Source organism: Dama dama, chromosome 9 (genome assembly GCF_033118175.1).
Source record: "Dama dama isolate Ldn47 chromosome 9, ASM3311817v1, whole genome shotgun sequence".
Lineage (NCBI taxonomy): Eukaryota > Metazoa > Chordata > Mammalia > Artiodactyla > Cervidae > Dama > Dama dama.
In genome coordinates, this window is record NC_083689.1 from 110432910 (window position 1) to 110446083 (window position 13174).

Consider the following 13174-nt stretch of genomic DNA (forward strand, 5'->3'; position numbering starts at 1 on the left):
ACAAATGATGAATAAGACAACAGCAAAAAATACAAAGCGTTTTAAGAGACCAACCAAAGCCTCTAGCTCAGGATGAGCATGTGCTGTTGGTCCTGAGGAGAGCTTAGAAAGCAAGCATGAGACACAGTCCCTGTGTTTGAGAAGATTTAACAGGAAAAAGAGGATAAAAATAACATCTAAGTTACCTTCCTTCGGAGGAAATACCTCAGAATTGAGATGAATGTCTTCACTATTGCAGAAGCCTATTGAAGGATTACGGACATGAGATTACTGAGTAGACATGACCTGATTCTTACTCAATGTCCTTGCATTGCAATCTTTAGAAGTTCATTCACAACTGTTGTCAGATTTCAGTTGCTAAAGGAATGAGAGCCACAGAATCCCTGACTGTGAAGCAGCAGAACCGAATAACCTCAAGAAAGAACAGGAAAGATTTTTCTAGTTAATAGCTGTAGTATTTTTTTAAAGTATAAAAAAGGAAAATGTAGTCATAAGAGGACTACCCAGAACGTCCTTATGCGGTGGGAACGGCACAAAGGCACGCGTTGTTTCTGTTTATATAGATGATCTACAAAGATTAATGTAAATAAAGAGAAATAAAAAAAAGATGGGGATTTCACCTATAAGGGAATATGGTTTTAAGTGAGGTAATACGTTTTAATTCTATTTAAAAATGCTTATTCCAAGCAGGTGTGCATCAGCTAGGAGAGGAAGGATATTATCATATTATCATGATTCCTTTTCTGTTTTAAACAAGCCTTACTTTAACTGGCAATTTGGCCTATTTTCTGTCCCTGTCATACCATATTGCACATCTGTGTATTCTGTTCTTCTGACCCTCAATGCTCTGCAAAGCTGGAATTCAGAAAAAGCTGAGCAAAGAATTCTACACCCACAATGGGGTCTCTTCTTTCTGTTGATACAGTTTATGTGTGACAGCCTCTTGTATGGGCTGCGAGGGAATGGCTCCCAGCTGGAAAGATTCCTTTGACAGCAATCCCCTTTTAAGGAAGAATGACTGAGTGGGAAGCATCAAAGTATTGTGGTTTGGAGGTGAACAGCGATCCTGCTTTGCGAGTGTGCTTCTGTGCAAGGACTGTAGGGTCACCAGGTTAGACTCAGCCGACACTGTCCGTGTTGTCTTCCGTGGATGACCTACTGAAGCATGGGGACGGGACCATGAGGTTTACTTCCATGCTCTCCGGTAGTGGTCGTCTGCCCCAAAGCTGAAATATTCTCTGTCTTGAGAAAATGAAGTCTTCTGAATTAAATGGATCAGTGTGAATCTTCTACATTTGATGTCTTGACCCTTTTGTTGTTGTTGTTCAGTCGCTCAGTCGTGTCCGACTCTGCGACCCCATGGACCGCAGCACGCCAGGCCTCCCTGTCCCATCACCAACTCCCGCAGTTTACTCAAACTCATGTCCATCGAGTCGATGATGCCATCCAGCCATCTCATCCTCTGTCGTCCCCTTCTCCTCCTGCCCTCAGTCTTTCCCAGCATCAGGGTCTTTTCAAATGAGTCGGCTCGTCATATCAGATGGCCAAAGTATTGGAGTTTCAGCTTCAGCATCAGTCCTTCCAATGAATATTCAGGACCAATTCTTTTTAAGATTGACTGGATTGATCTCCTTGCAGTCCAAGGGACTCTCAAGAGTTTTCTCCAACACCACAGTTCAAAACCATCAATTCTTCAGCTCTCAGCTTTCTTTATAGTCCAACTCTCACATCCATACGTGACTACTGGAAAGACCTCAGCTTTCACTAGACGGACCTTTGTCAGCAAAGTAGCATCTCTGCTTTTCAATACCCTGTCTAGGTTTGTCATAGCTTTTCTTCCAAGGAGTAAGCAACTTTTAATTTCATGGCTGCAGTAAAAAAAAACAAAATTATTTTGGGAGCAGTTAATTCAGAAATATTGTGGGAAAAAATGAATAATTCTCTGGAAGAGTAAGGTAGAATACTTTTTAAAAAATTTCTGGTTCAGAAGACGCACTTTCAGGCAATATTACAATAATAGTCTTGTTAACTTCATTCCTTGAACATGGGATTTTGATTTTACTATTATTAAATAATTGGAAAACAAATTCTGAAAATGTTTTACAATGTATTTTGCCTGCCTCATAAATGAGAAGTGTATAATTCAATGGAAGATGTCAAATTAACCAACAGGCAAGGGCCTAGTTCATAGCCTATAGATTGCACCAGTCATGGAAACAGAACTTTACTTGATGTCTTGTCTTTGGTCCAATCTCGAGTGTGTAGCTTCTGAATAAGGAGCTCACAAAAATCCAGCTTACTCACTCTGGCTAAGACTGAGAGTTTCTCAACAGAAGAAACAGGAACACTAGTTTCATTTGGGTAGGGCAATTCTTTGTAGGTATTTCGAATCAATGGCTTTGTTAACTTGTTCAGGGTACTGTAACAGAATACCACAGATTGGAAGGCTTAAAGAAAAAACATTTATTCTCTCAGTTCTGCTGCTGCTGCTAAGTCACTTCAGTCGTGTCCGACTCTGCAACCCCCCAGATGTCAGCCCACCAGGCTCCTCCGTCCATGGGATTTTCCAGGCAAGAGTACCAGAGTGGGGTGCTGTTGCCACTGCCACAGTTCTGGATGTCCCAAATAGGATGCCAGCTTGGTCCAGTTCTCCATGCGGGCTTGTCCTGGTTTACCGACTGCAGTCTTCCTGCTCTGTCCTCACTGGGGGAGAGCAAGTCTGGTCTTCCCATCATCTCCTGAGAGCCCTGATCCCATCACAGGAATTCTACCCTCCAAACCTCATCTAAACTTACCTCCAAACTTACCTCCAAAAGCTTCAGCTCCAGATAACATCCCATTGGGGATTCTGGCTTCAACATATGAATTCTGGGGGGACACAAATATTCAGTTCCAAGGAGCAAGCGTCTGTTAATTCCATGGCTGCAGTCACCATCCGCAGTGATTTTGGAGGCCCAGAAAAGGTCCGTCACTGTTTCCACTATTTCTCCTTCTATTTGCCATAAAGGGATGGGGCTGGATGCCATGATCTTCATTTTTTGAATGTTGAGTTTTAAGCCAGCTTTTTCACTCTCCTCTTTCACCTTCATCAAGAGGCTCTTTAGTTCCTCTTCACTTTCTGCCATTAGGGTGGTACCATCTGCATATCTGAGGTTATTGATATTTCTTCTGGCAACCTTGATTCCAGTTTGTGATTCATCCAGCCTCGCATTTCACATGATGTATTCTGCATGTAAGTTAAATAAGCAGAGTGACAATATACAGCTTTGATGTACTGCTTTCCCAATTTTGAACCAGTCCTTTGTTCCATGTAAGGTTCTAACTATTGCTTCTTGACCTGCATACAGGTTTCTCAGGAGACAGGTAAGGTGGTCTAATATTCCCATCTCTTTAACAATGCTCCGCAGTTTGCTCTGATCCACAAAGTCAAAGGCTTCAGTGTAGTCAAGAAGCAGAAATAGGGGTTTTTCTGAAATTTCCTTGCTTTTTCTAATATCCATTTACTAACTGCAAAATACCCAGTATATTTGCTTTTCTATTTCTAATGAATTATCACAAATTTAGCAGCTTGAAACAACTGATTATCTCTCAGTTCTGTAGGTCGAAAGTCCAGGGGGTTCTGTTGGGTTCTGTGCTTAGTCTCACAAAACTGGGAACCAGGGTGTTAGTTGTCCAGGTGGTTATTTGGTAACTGTGAGGAAGAAAGTGTTTCAAATCTCTGACTTCCTTTTCTGCTGCCAACCAGAGAAAACTCTCTGCTTTTCAAGGATACCTATGATTTGATTAAGCCTATATGAATCATCTTCTTGTTGTCGTGTAAATTAATATAATCCTAGAATTGCTGCCTCATCACATTTGTAGAGTCCACCAACACTCAAATGGTTGGGCATTTATTATAAGAGCTAATTATACATGGAGGTCATTCATAAAATTCTGCCTGTTACACCCAGACCAACCTACCCTTACTTATCAAAGTGTGATGCATTTATTTCCTAACATAATGTATTCAGTCTAATTAACTCAAAACATGGACTATATGGGAAAGTAAATTAGGAATCCAAAATTCCACATTCAAGGATAAACTTGAATGTCATTTGTTTTTAGGCCTTTCAAAGACTCGTTCACTAACAAGTGTTTCGGTTTGTTTTTTCATGTATACTACTTAATTTGTGTTCTCGTGCATTTCTACTGTGCTCTCCCGTGTTGTTATTGTTTTCTTTTTAATGTTACGAAGTCAGTTCTGCTACTTCAGAGCATTAACCACAGCAAGTATTTTCAAAGGTTTCCAAAACTATTTGTCATGTCTTAGAAAACAAGCTGAAACACAGATCAGCAATCAGAAAGGAATGATGGCTGTGGCTGAGGCTATGTGGCGTCTAGCATCAAAAATATAAACAATACAATATACTTACATGCATTTGTTTCTTTTTATGTTGCAGTCTTATTTATTTCTTTGCTTAACAATACATCTTGGAAAGTTTTTCCATTTATGTATTAGTTTTCGGTTGCTGCATCACAGATTAACACAAATTTAGACACTTAAAACACCATATGTTATCTTACAGTTCTGTAGGTCAGAAGTGTAATAGACTCACAGCATGAATAGACTCACACAGTTCCCAGACCAAGGTATCATTAGGGCTGTGCTTCTCTCTGGAGGTTCGGGGAAAGAAATTCCAAGCTCATTTCTGCTTGTGACTGTCTCAATACTTGGCCTTCTCCATCTTCTCACCAGCAAAGGCACATCAGATTCTTCTCACGCTTTAGATCTGTTTCACTGACTCTTCTGCCTGCCTCTTCTGCTTCTAAAGGCTCATACGGTTACATTGGGACCATCTGGATAACCCAAGGTGATCTCTGTATTTTAAGGCAGCAGTGATTCATAATCCTAACTGCACCTGCAAAGCCTGTTTGCCGTGCTGCATGGCATGTTCACCGTCCTAAGACTGGAGTGTAGAGCATTCTTTGGGGCCATGATTCTGTCTATCGTATTTTAATACATCTGAATTTTTTCATTTTTTTAGTTGCTATGTGGTTTTTCATACTGTGAGTTCTATAATTTATTTACCCAGTTCCAGTTAAATGTTTTTTCTAATTTTTAAAATTATACATAATATTGTAATAAATATCCTTGAGGCATATTATGTACAAGTGAAGATATTTAGTATATATTCCAAGAAGTGGCTTTCATGAGAGAAATAATATATTCATTTTACATTCTTTTATGGATGCTGCTAAATTGCAAGGCTTTACCAGTCTAGTATTGCTGATACTTTGAATCTGCCTCTTTATCAGCAGGTACATCTGACCAATCCTGATCATTATATTCTCTTTTCTATTCTTTGCTCTGTTTTTCAGTAATTTTTTGTGTGTGTTTTTATGTGTTTTTCTCTTGTTGGTATATAGGAGTTCTATATATATTCAAATCTTAGCCTTTAATATATATGTATAATCTTTTGTATATACATACATGTCTTATATGTAATCTGTATCATATACACAGATAGATTAAATGTTTTCTCCTAGTTTTGTTTTGTGTGTATTGTCTTGCATAATTTTCTCATCAAATTTGTAAGGGTTTTTAAAACTGGTTCTCTAAGATTTTTAATTTTGTATATCTTTCTTAGGAAGTCGTATCATATTCTGTCTCTCCCTCTCTCTTTTTTTCTCTGTAGATACTTACAATCTCGTGTATTTGTTCTCAGATCCTTTTGGGTCATTTTGTTTTGTTCTTATCCTTTTCTTAGTTTAATAGCTTTTTAATACACACATATTCGTTTGACCCATCTTTGTTTACTTAATCCGTGTTTGTTTGTTTGAGCTCTACGTGAAAACATAGTTTGTTCTGTTAGTGAACTTGTGTGTGCATTTCTATTTTTAGTTCTCTGGTGACTCCTTTTATAACTTCAAACAAAATTCTCTCCCTTGTCATATCTTTGTTTTATACCAGTGAGGTTTTCACTGTTTATTCTGCATCTTACTCATTTGTTTGAATTCTGCCTTTAAGTGGACTTGATGCTCATCACTAGCCCTTCATCACAGTTTTTTCCTCTTATTTCCTAATTGACCAGATTCACTCACCAAGTGGTTGGGTTTTTTGTTTGTTTTGCTTTGGGTTTGTTTATTCTGTTCCCAGAAGGGCATAGCCACAATACATCCCCCAGGTTTTCTTTGTGACTCTTTCAGCCACTTTATATTTTCAGGACTCTTTGTAACTTTTGTGGGAGTGGGACACTTGGTCCTAACCTCCGCAGTCTGTACCCATTCCTTTGTAATCTCCTGGCACTGAACGCTGCCTTGCAGAAATCTGACATCAGCTTGATATTTCCCTTCTTACAGATGACTTACTTTTTTTCTGCTTAGAGGTCTACATATCCATTCTTTATCCTTGAATTTCAGTTACTTAAGCGGTGCATGTCAGTTTTCACAGCTCCTTTTCTGTGGGGAAAGCAGCAATAGCATTTCCCCCCTTTTAAAATCGTGCACAAGCTTGGAGAGTTGTGTGAACAGTGGAACCAAAGCTGTTAAAGCTCCAGTCTAGGCTCAACTGCATGCCAGGCCTCTGCACAAGTCTCCTTGCTGGCCTTTGGGATTCTGGTCTTTTAAATTTCGTTCTGTACAGAAGTCCACTAAGTTAGGCTGTCTCGTGGGTTTTTGATAATTTTCTGTACTTATATCTAAGTCAAAGCAGGTGGATTCTGTGCTTCCCTGACCCAGTTCTTAGACAAGTGCTGAGCCCTGGTCTAAGGTTCTGCCCTGCTCCTTCATGCCCCTGTATTAATTCTTTGGCGCTCAGCTTTCTTCACAGTCCAACTCTCACATCCATACATGACCACTGGAAAAACCATAGCCTTGACCAGACGGACCTTTGTTGGCAAAGTAATGTCTCTATTTTTAATATGCTATCTAGGTTGCTCATAACTTTCCTTCCAAGGAGTAAGCGTCTTTTAATTTCATGGCTGTAATCACCATCTGCACTTTTAGAGCCCCCCAAAATAAAGTCTGTCACTATTTGCACTGTTTCCCCATCTATTTCCCATGAAGTGATGGGACCAGATGCCATGATCTTAGTTTTCTGAATGTTGAGTTTTAAGCCAGTTTTTTCACTCTCCTCTTTCACTTTCATCAAGAGGCTCTTTAGTTCCTCTTCACTTTCTGCCATAAGGGTGGTGTCATCTGCATGTCTGAGGTTATTGATATTTCTCCCGGCAATCTTGATTCCAGCTTGTGCTTCATCAAGCCCAGCGTTTCTCATGATGTGCTCTGCATGTAAGTTAAATAAGCAGGGTGACAGTATACAGTCGTGCTATTGCTGCTGCTGCTGCTAAGTTGCTTTAGTCGTGTCCGACTCTGTGCGACCCCATAGACAGCAGCCCACCAGGCACCCCCGTCCCTGGGATTGTCCAGGCAAGAACACTGGAGTGGGTTGCCATTTCCTTCTCCAGTGCATGAAAGTGAAAAGTGAAAGTGAAATTGCTCAGTCATTTCCAACTCTCTGTGACCCCATGGACCGCAGCCTACCAGGCTCCTTCATCTTTGGGATTTTCCAGGCAAGAGGACTGGAGTTGGGTTGCCATCACCTTCTCCCATACAGCCTTGATGTACTCCTTTTCCTATTTGGAACCGTTCTGTCATTCCATGTCCAGTTCTAACTGTTGCTTCCTGACCTGCATACAGGTTTCTCAAGAGGCAGGTCAGGTGGTCTGGTATTCCCATTTCTTTCAGAATTTTCCACAGTTTATTGTGATTCACACAGTCAAAGGCTTTGGCATAGTCAATAAAGCAGAAATAGATGTTTTTCTGGAACTCTCTTGCTTTTTTGATGATCCAGCGGCTGTTGGCAATTTGATCTCTGGTTCCTCTACCTTTTATAAAACCAGCTTGAACATCTGGAAGTTCATGGTTTTTGTATTGTTGAAGCCGGGCTTGGAGAATTTTGAGCATTACTTGCTAGCATGTGAGATGAGTGCAGTTGTGCAATAGTTTGAGCATTCTTTGGCATTGCCCTTCTTTGGGATTGGAATGAAAACTGACCTTTTCCAGTCCTGTGGCCACTGCTGAGTTTTCCAAATTTGCTGGCATATTGAGTGCAGCACTTTCACAGCATCATCTTTCAGGATTTGAAATAGCTCAACTGGAATTCCATCACCTCCACTAGCTTTGTTCATAGTGATGTTTCTAAGGCCCATTTGACTTCCACATTCCAGGATGTCTGGCTCTAGGTGAGTGATCACACCATTGTGATTATCTGGGCCGTGAAGATATTTTTTGTACAGTTCTTCTGTGTATTCTTGCTACCTCTTCTCAATATCTTCTGTTTCTGTTAGGTCCATACCATTTGTATCCTTTAGGTAACTTTTTTAAGATCACACAGCTGGATTGTAGCAGAATCAAGATTAGAACACAAAATAAAAATTGACTTCAGCGTTTATGCTCTTAATCCTTTTGCCATCTGCATTCTTCTACCATCTACTGCTACAGACGAAGTTAGGCCCAAGGCCAGAGACATAGATGAGCAAAGAAGCCTGAGCACAGAATGAGTTCAAGAGCTAACACTGCAATGTAACGAGTGAAATACATCTGTTTGAAATATCACACAGCAGGGAAAAAGTCACACCTTTTTGAAAGACACAGTTGCATTGCAGCAGGTCAGTGCACCTGTTTATGTTTTCCTTTGCTTTCTTATTCTTGAATTCACTTCTTGAAAACTGCTTATTTGACATAATGAGAGAGAATCACTTAACATGCTATAATTTAAAAATTAAGTCTGACTCAAATCAATTAAGAATATGTGCATGTTCCATTCTTTTTTGGACAGGAGCAGGTGGGAGTATGATAGCCCCAAAGGTGAAACTCTCCCACATGCAGTCAGCTCTGTCACTTGTCTGTATCCAGAAGGGTGGTGGTGTCAAATGTGAACACCCCGTTATGTGAGGCAGTAGTAAGAAATTGGGTAGCAGACTTGAATTCTTTGTAGCCAAACCCAATGTCCATGTAATTGTTTTATTTCCTCACAAGTAGTTGCCCTTTTATATCAGTTTTTGGGGGTCATAGTATCGTGCAACACTCATGGGCTGATCGTTCAGACTGGTCTGACCAGGCATGCTGATGGTGGGACTGGCTCTCAAATAGCAGCTCCCTTCGCTTTCAAGAATCCCTTAAAAGAAATGGAGTGGCCACCATGGTCAAGAAAAGAGTCTGAAATGCAGTACTTTGATGCAATCTAAAAAATGACAGAATGATCTCTGTTCATTTCCAAGGCAAACTATTCAGTATCACGGTAATCCAAGTCTGTGCCCCAACCAGTAATGCTGAAGAAGCTGAAGTTGAATGGTTCTATGAAGACCTACAAGACCTTCTGGAACTAACACCCAAAAAAACATGTCCTTTTCATTATAGGGGACTGGAATGCACAAGTAGGAAGTCAGGAAATACCAGGAGTAACGGGCAAATTTGGCCTTGAGTACAGAATGAAGCAGGGCAAAGGCTAATAGAGTTTTGCCAAGAGAACGCACTGGTCATAGCAAACACCCTCTTCCAGCAACACAAGAGAAGACTCTACACATGGACATCACCAGATGGTCAACACCGAAATCAGATTGATTATATTCTTTGCAGCCAAAGATGGAGAAGCTCTATAGAGTCAGCAAAAACAAGACCAGGAGCTGACTGTGGCTCAGATCATGAACTCCTTATTGCCAAATTCAGACTTAAATTGAAGAAACTAGGGAAAACCACTACACCATTCAGGTATGACCTAAATCAAATCCCTGATGACTATACAGTGGAAGTGAGAAATAGATTTAAGATACTAGATCTGATCGACAGAGTGCCTGATGAACTATGGACAGAGGTTCGTGACATTGTACAGGAGAAAGGGATTAAGACCATCCCCATGGAAAAGAAATGCAAAAAGGCAAAATGGTTGTCTGAGGAGGTCTTACAAATAGCTATGAAAAGAAGAGAAGCAAAAAGCAAAGGAGAAAAGGAAAGATATTCCCATTTGAATGCAGAGTTCCAAAGAATAGCCAGAAGAGATAAGAAAGCCTTCCTCAGCAATCAATGCAAAGAAATAGAGGAAAACAACAGAATGGGAAAGACTAGAGATATCTTCAAGAAAATTAGAGATACCAAGGGAACATTCCATGCAAAGATGGGTTCAATAAAGGACAGAAATGGTATGGACCTAACAGAAGCAGAAGATATTAAGAAGAGGTGGCAAGAATACACAGAAGAACTGTACATAAAAGATCTTCATGACCCAGATAATCACAATGGTGTGATCACTGACCTAGAGCCAGACATCCTGGAATGTGAAGTCAAGTGGGCCTTAGAAACATCACTATGAACAAAGCTAGTGGAGGTGATGGAATTCCAGTTGAGCTATTTCAAATCCTAAAGGATGATGCTGTGAAAGTGCTGCACTCAATATGCCAGCAAATTTTGAAACTTCAGCAGTGGCCACAGGACTGGAAAAGGTCAGTTTTCATTCCAGTCCCTAAGAAAGGCAATGCCAAAGAACGTTCAAACTACCACACAATTGCACTCATCTCACACACTAGTAATGTAATGCTCAAAATTTTCCAAGCCAGGCTTCAGCAGTATGTGAATTGTCAACTTCCAGATGTTCAAGCTGGTTTTATAAAAGGTAGAGGAACCAGAGATCAAATTACCAACATCCACTGGATCATCGAGAAAGTAAGAGAGTTCCAGAAAAGCATCTATTTCTGCTTTATTGACTATGCCAAAGCCTTTGACTGTGTGGATCATGATAAACTATGGAAAATTCTGAAAGAAATGGGAATACCAGACCACCTGACCTGCCTCTTGAGAAACCTGTATGCAGGTCAGGAAGCAACAGTTAGAATTGGACATGGACCAACAGACTGGTTCCAAATAGGAAAAGGAGTATGTCAAGGCTGTATATTCTCACCCTGCTTATTTAACTTATATGCGGAGTACATCATGAGAAATGCTGGGCTTGATGAAGCACAAGCTGGAATGAAGATTGCTGGGAAAAATATCAATAACCTCAGATATGCAGATGACACCACCCTTATGGCAGAGGGTGAAGAGGAACTAAAAAGCCTCTTGATGAACATGAAAGAGGAGAGTGAAAAAGTTGGCTTAAAGCTCAACATTCAGAAAACTAAGATCATGGCATCTGGTCCCATCACTTCATGGGAAATAGATGGGGAAACATTAGAAATAGTGTCAGACTTTATTTTTGGGGCTCTAAAATCACTGCAGATGGTGATTACAGCCATGAAATTAAAAGACGCTTACTCCTTGGAAGGAAAGTTATGACCAACCTAGAGAGCATATTATAGAAAAGCAGAGACATTACTTTGCCAACAAAGGTCCGTCTGGTCAAGGCTATGGTTTTTCCAGTGGTCATGTATGGATGTGAGAGTTGGACTGTGAAGAAATCTGAGTGCCAAAGAATTGATGCTTTTGAACTGTGGTGTTGGAGAAGACTCTTGAGAGTCCCTTGGACAGCAAGGAGATCCAACCAGTCCATCCAAAAGGAGATCAGTCCTGGTGTTCATTGGAAGGAGTGATGCTGAAGCTGAAACTCCAATACATCGGCCCCCCCCATGCAAAGAGTTGACTCATTGGTAAAGACCCTGATGCTGGTAGGGATTGGGGGCAGGAGGAGAAGGGGATGACAGAGGGTGAGATGGCTGGATGGCATCACTGACTCGATGGACATGAGTTTGAGTAAACTCCAGGAGTTCATGATGGACAGGGAGGCCTGGCGTGCTACAGTTCATGGGGTCGCAAAGAGTCGGACACGACTGAGCAACTGAACTGAACTGAACTCGCTTTCAAAATGGAAGCATCTACTGCCCCTTCTTTGACATTTTGTGGAATGCATCCTTTTTTCCCTGAAAGTTAGGTCAGACAATAGCTCGACTGAGAGAGCTCATGTTGGCAGAATTCAGAGCTTTCTCCTTCCGTTCATCCAGCTCTTCTTAAACACCAGGAATGATGGGCAGGCGGAAAGGATCTAGCATGGTTTGTTAAGACAATATAACCAAGGGAGTGCAAATATCATTCTTTTTGCATTGTAGAGTTTATTAAGTAATCTATTAGATTTGCTTATGATTAAAATCATATTCTCTGTAAATACCAGAAACTGCATTTATTATCACATGGAATTTTCATGGAATGGGCAATGTATTGTGTTTGTTGCATTGATTTTATTCAGGGTTTGATGTTAGATTTCTGCTTTAATATCACTTCAGGACTTTTAACAATGAACCTCATTATGTGACTTCTAAAGAAATGTCATTTAACAATTAAAAGCAGTGTATTTGATGTCATTTAAAGATTGAAGGTGGGAGGAGAAGGGGATGACAGAGGGTGAGATGGTTGGATGGCATCACAGACTCAATGACCATGAGTTTGGGTAAACTGCAGAGTTGGTGATGGATAAGGAGGCCTGGCATGCTGCAGTCCATGGGATCACAAAGAGTTGGAGATGACTAAGCAATTAAACTGAACATAAATCAACAATACCAGCAATTTAAAGAATGTAGTGTTTAATGGAATTATAAAACTTTTTGTATTTTTAATACCTGAATTACTGAGCTTACCAGAAAAGTCTTACACTCATATATGAAGAACTTGAAAATACATGACAAATTATTTTTAAGGACTCCAATCTAGAGTAAAAAGATGAAAAGAAATAAGAATTAGAACAGAAATCAATGAAATTGACAACAGGAAATCAGTAGGAAAAAAAATCAATGAAACCAAAAACTAGTTATTTGAAAGAGTAATAAAATCAATAGCTTCTAGCCAGGATAACTAAAAAAATAATAATAAGCGACAGGGGACACAAATGACTAATCCCAGAAATGAAAGGGGGACATCGTCGCAGAACCTGTCAACGTGAAAAGAGAAATAAAAAGTACTATGAACAACTCTGTGCCAGCAAAGTTGATCACCTACATGAAATAGACCAATTCCTTGAAAGAAACAGTTTGCCAAAACTCAAGCAGGAAGAAGCAGACAATCTGAATAGGCCCATTTCTATTAAAGAAAATGGAGAAACAAACAGTAACTCTCCAAAAGAAAAGGCACCAGGCGACCTTAGTTCCCAAACCAGGGACAGAACCCGTGTCCCCTGCGTTGGCGGGTAGAGTCTCAACCCTGGGCCACCAGGGAA

General features: G+C 40.3%; 1 protein-coding gene across 2 annotated transcripts in view; it reads left to right on the plus strand.

Annotated features, from left to right (window-relative positions):
* CAMK4 (calcium/calmodulin dependent protein kinase IV) overlaps window positions 1–13174 on the plus strand; it is a 251198-nt gene that overhangs the window by 181169 nt on the left and 56855 nt on the right. The gene's annotated exons all lie outside the window — the stretch shown is intronic.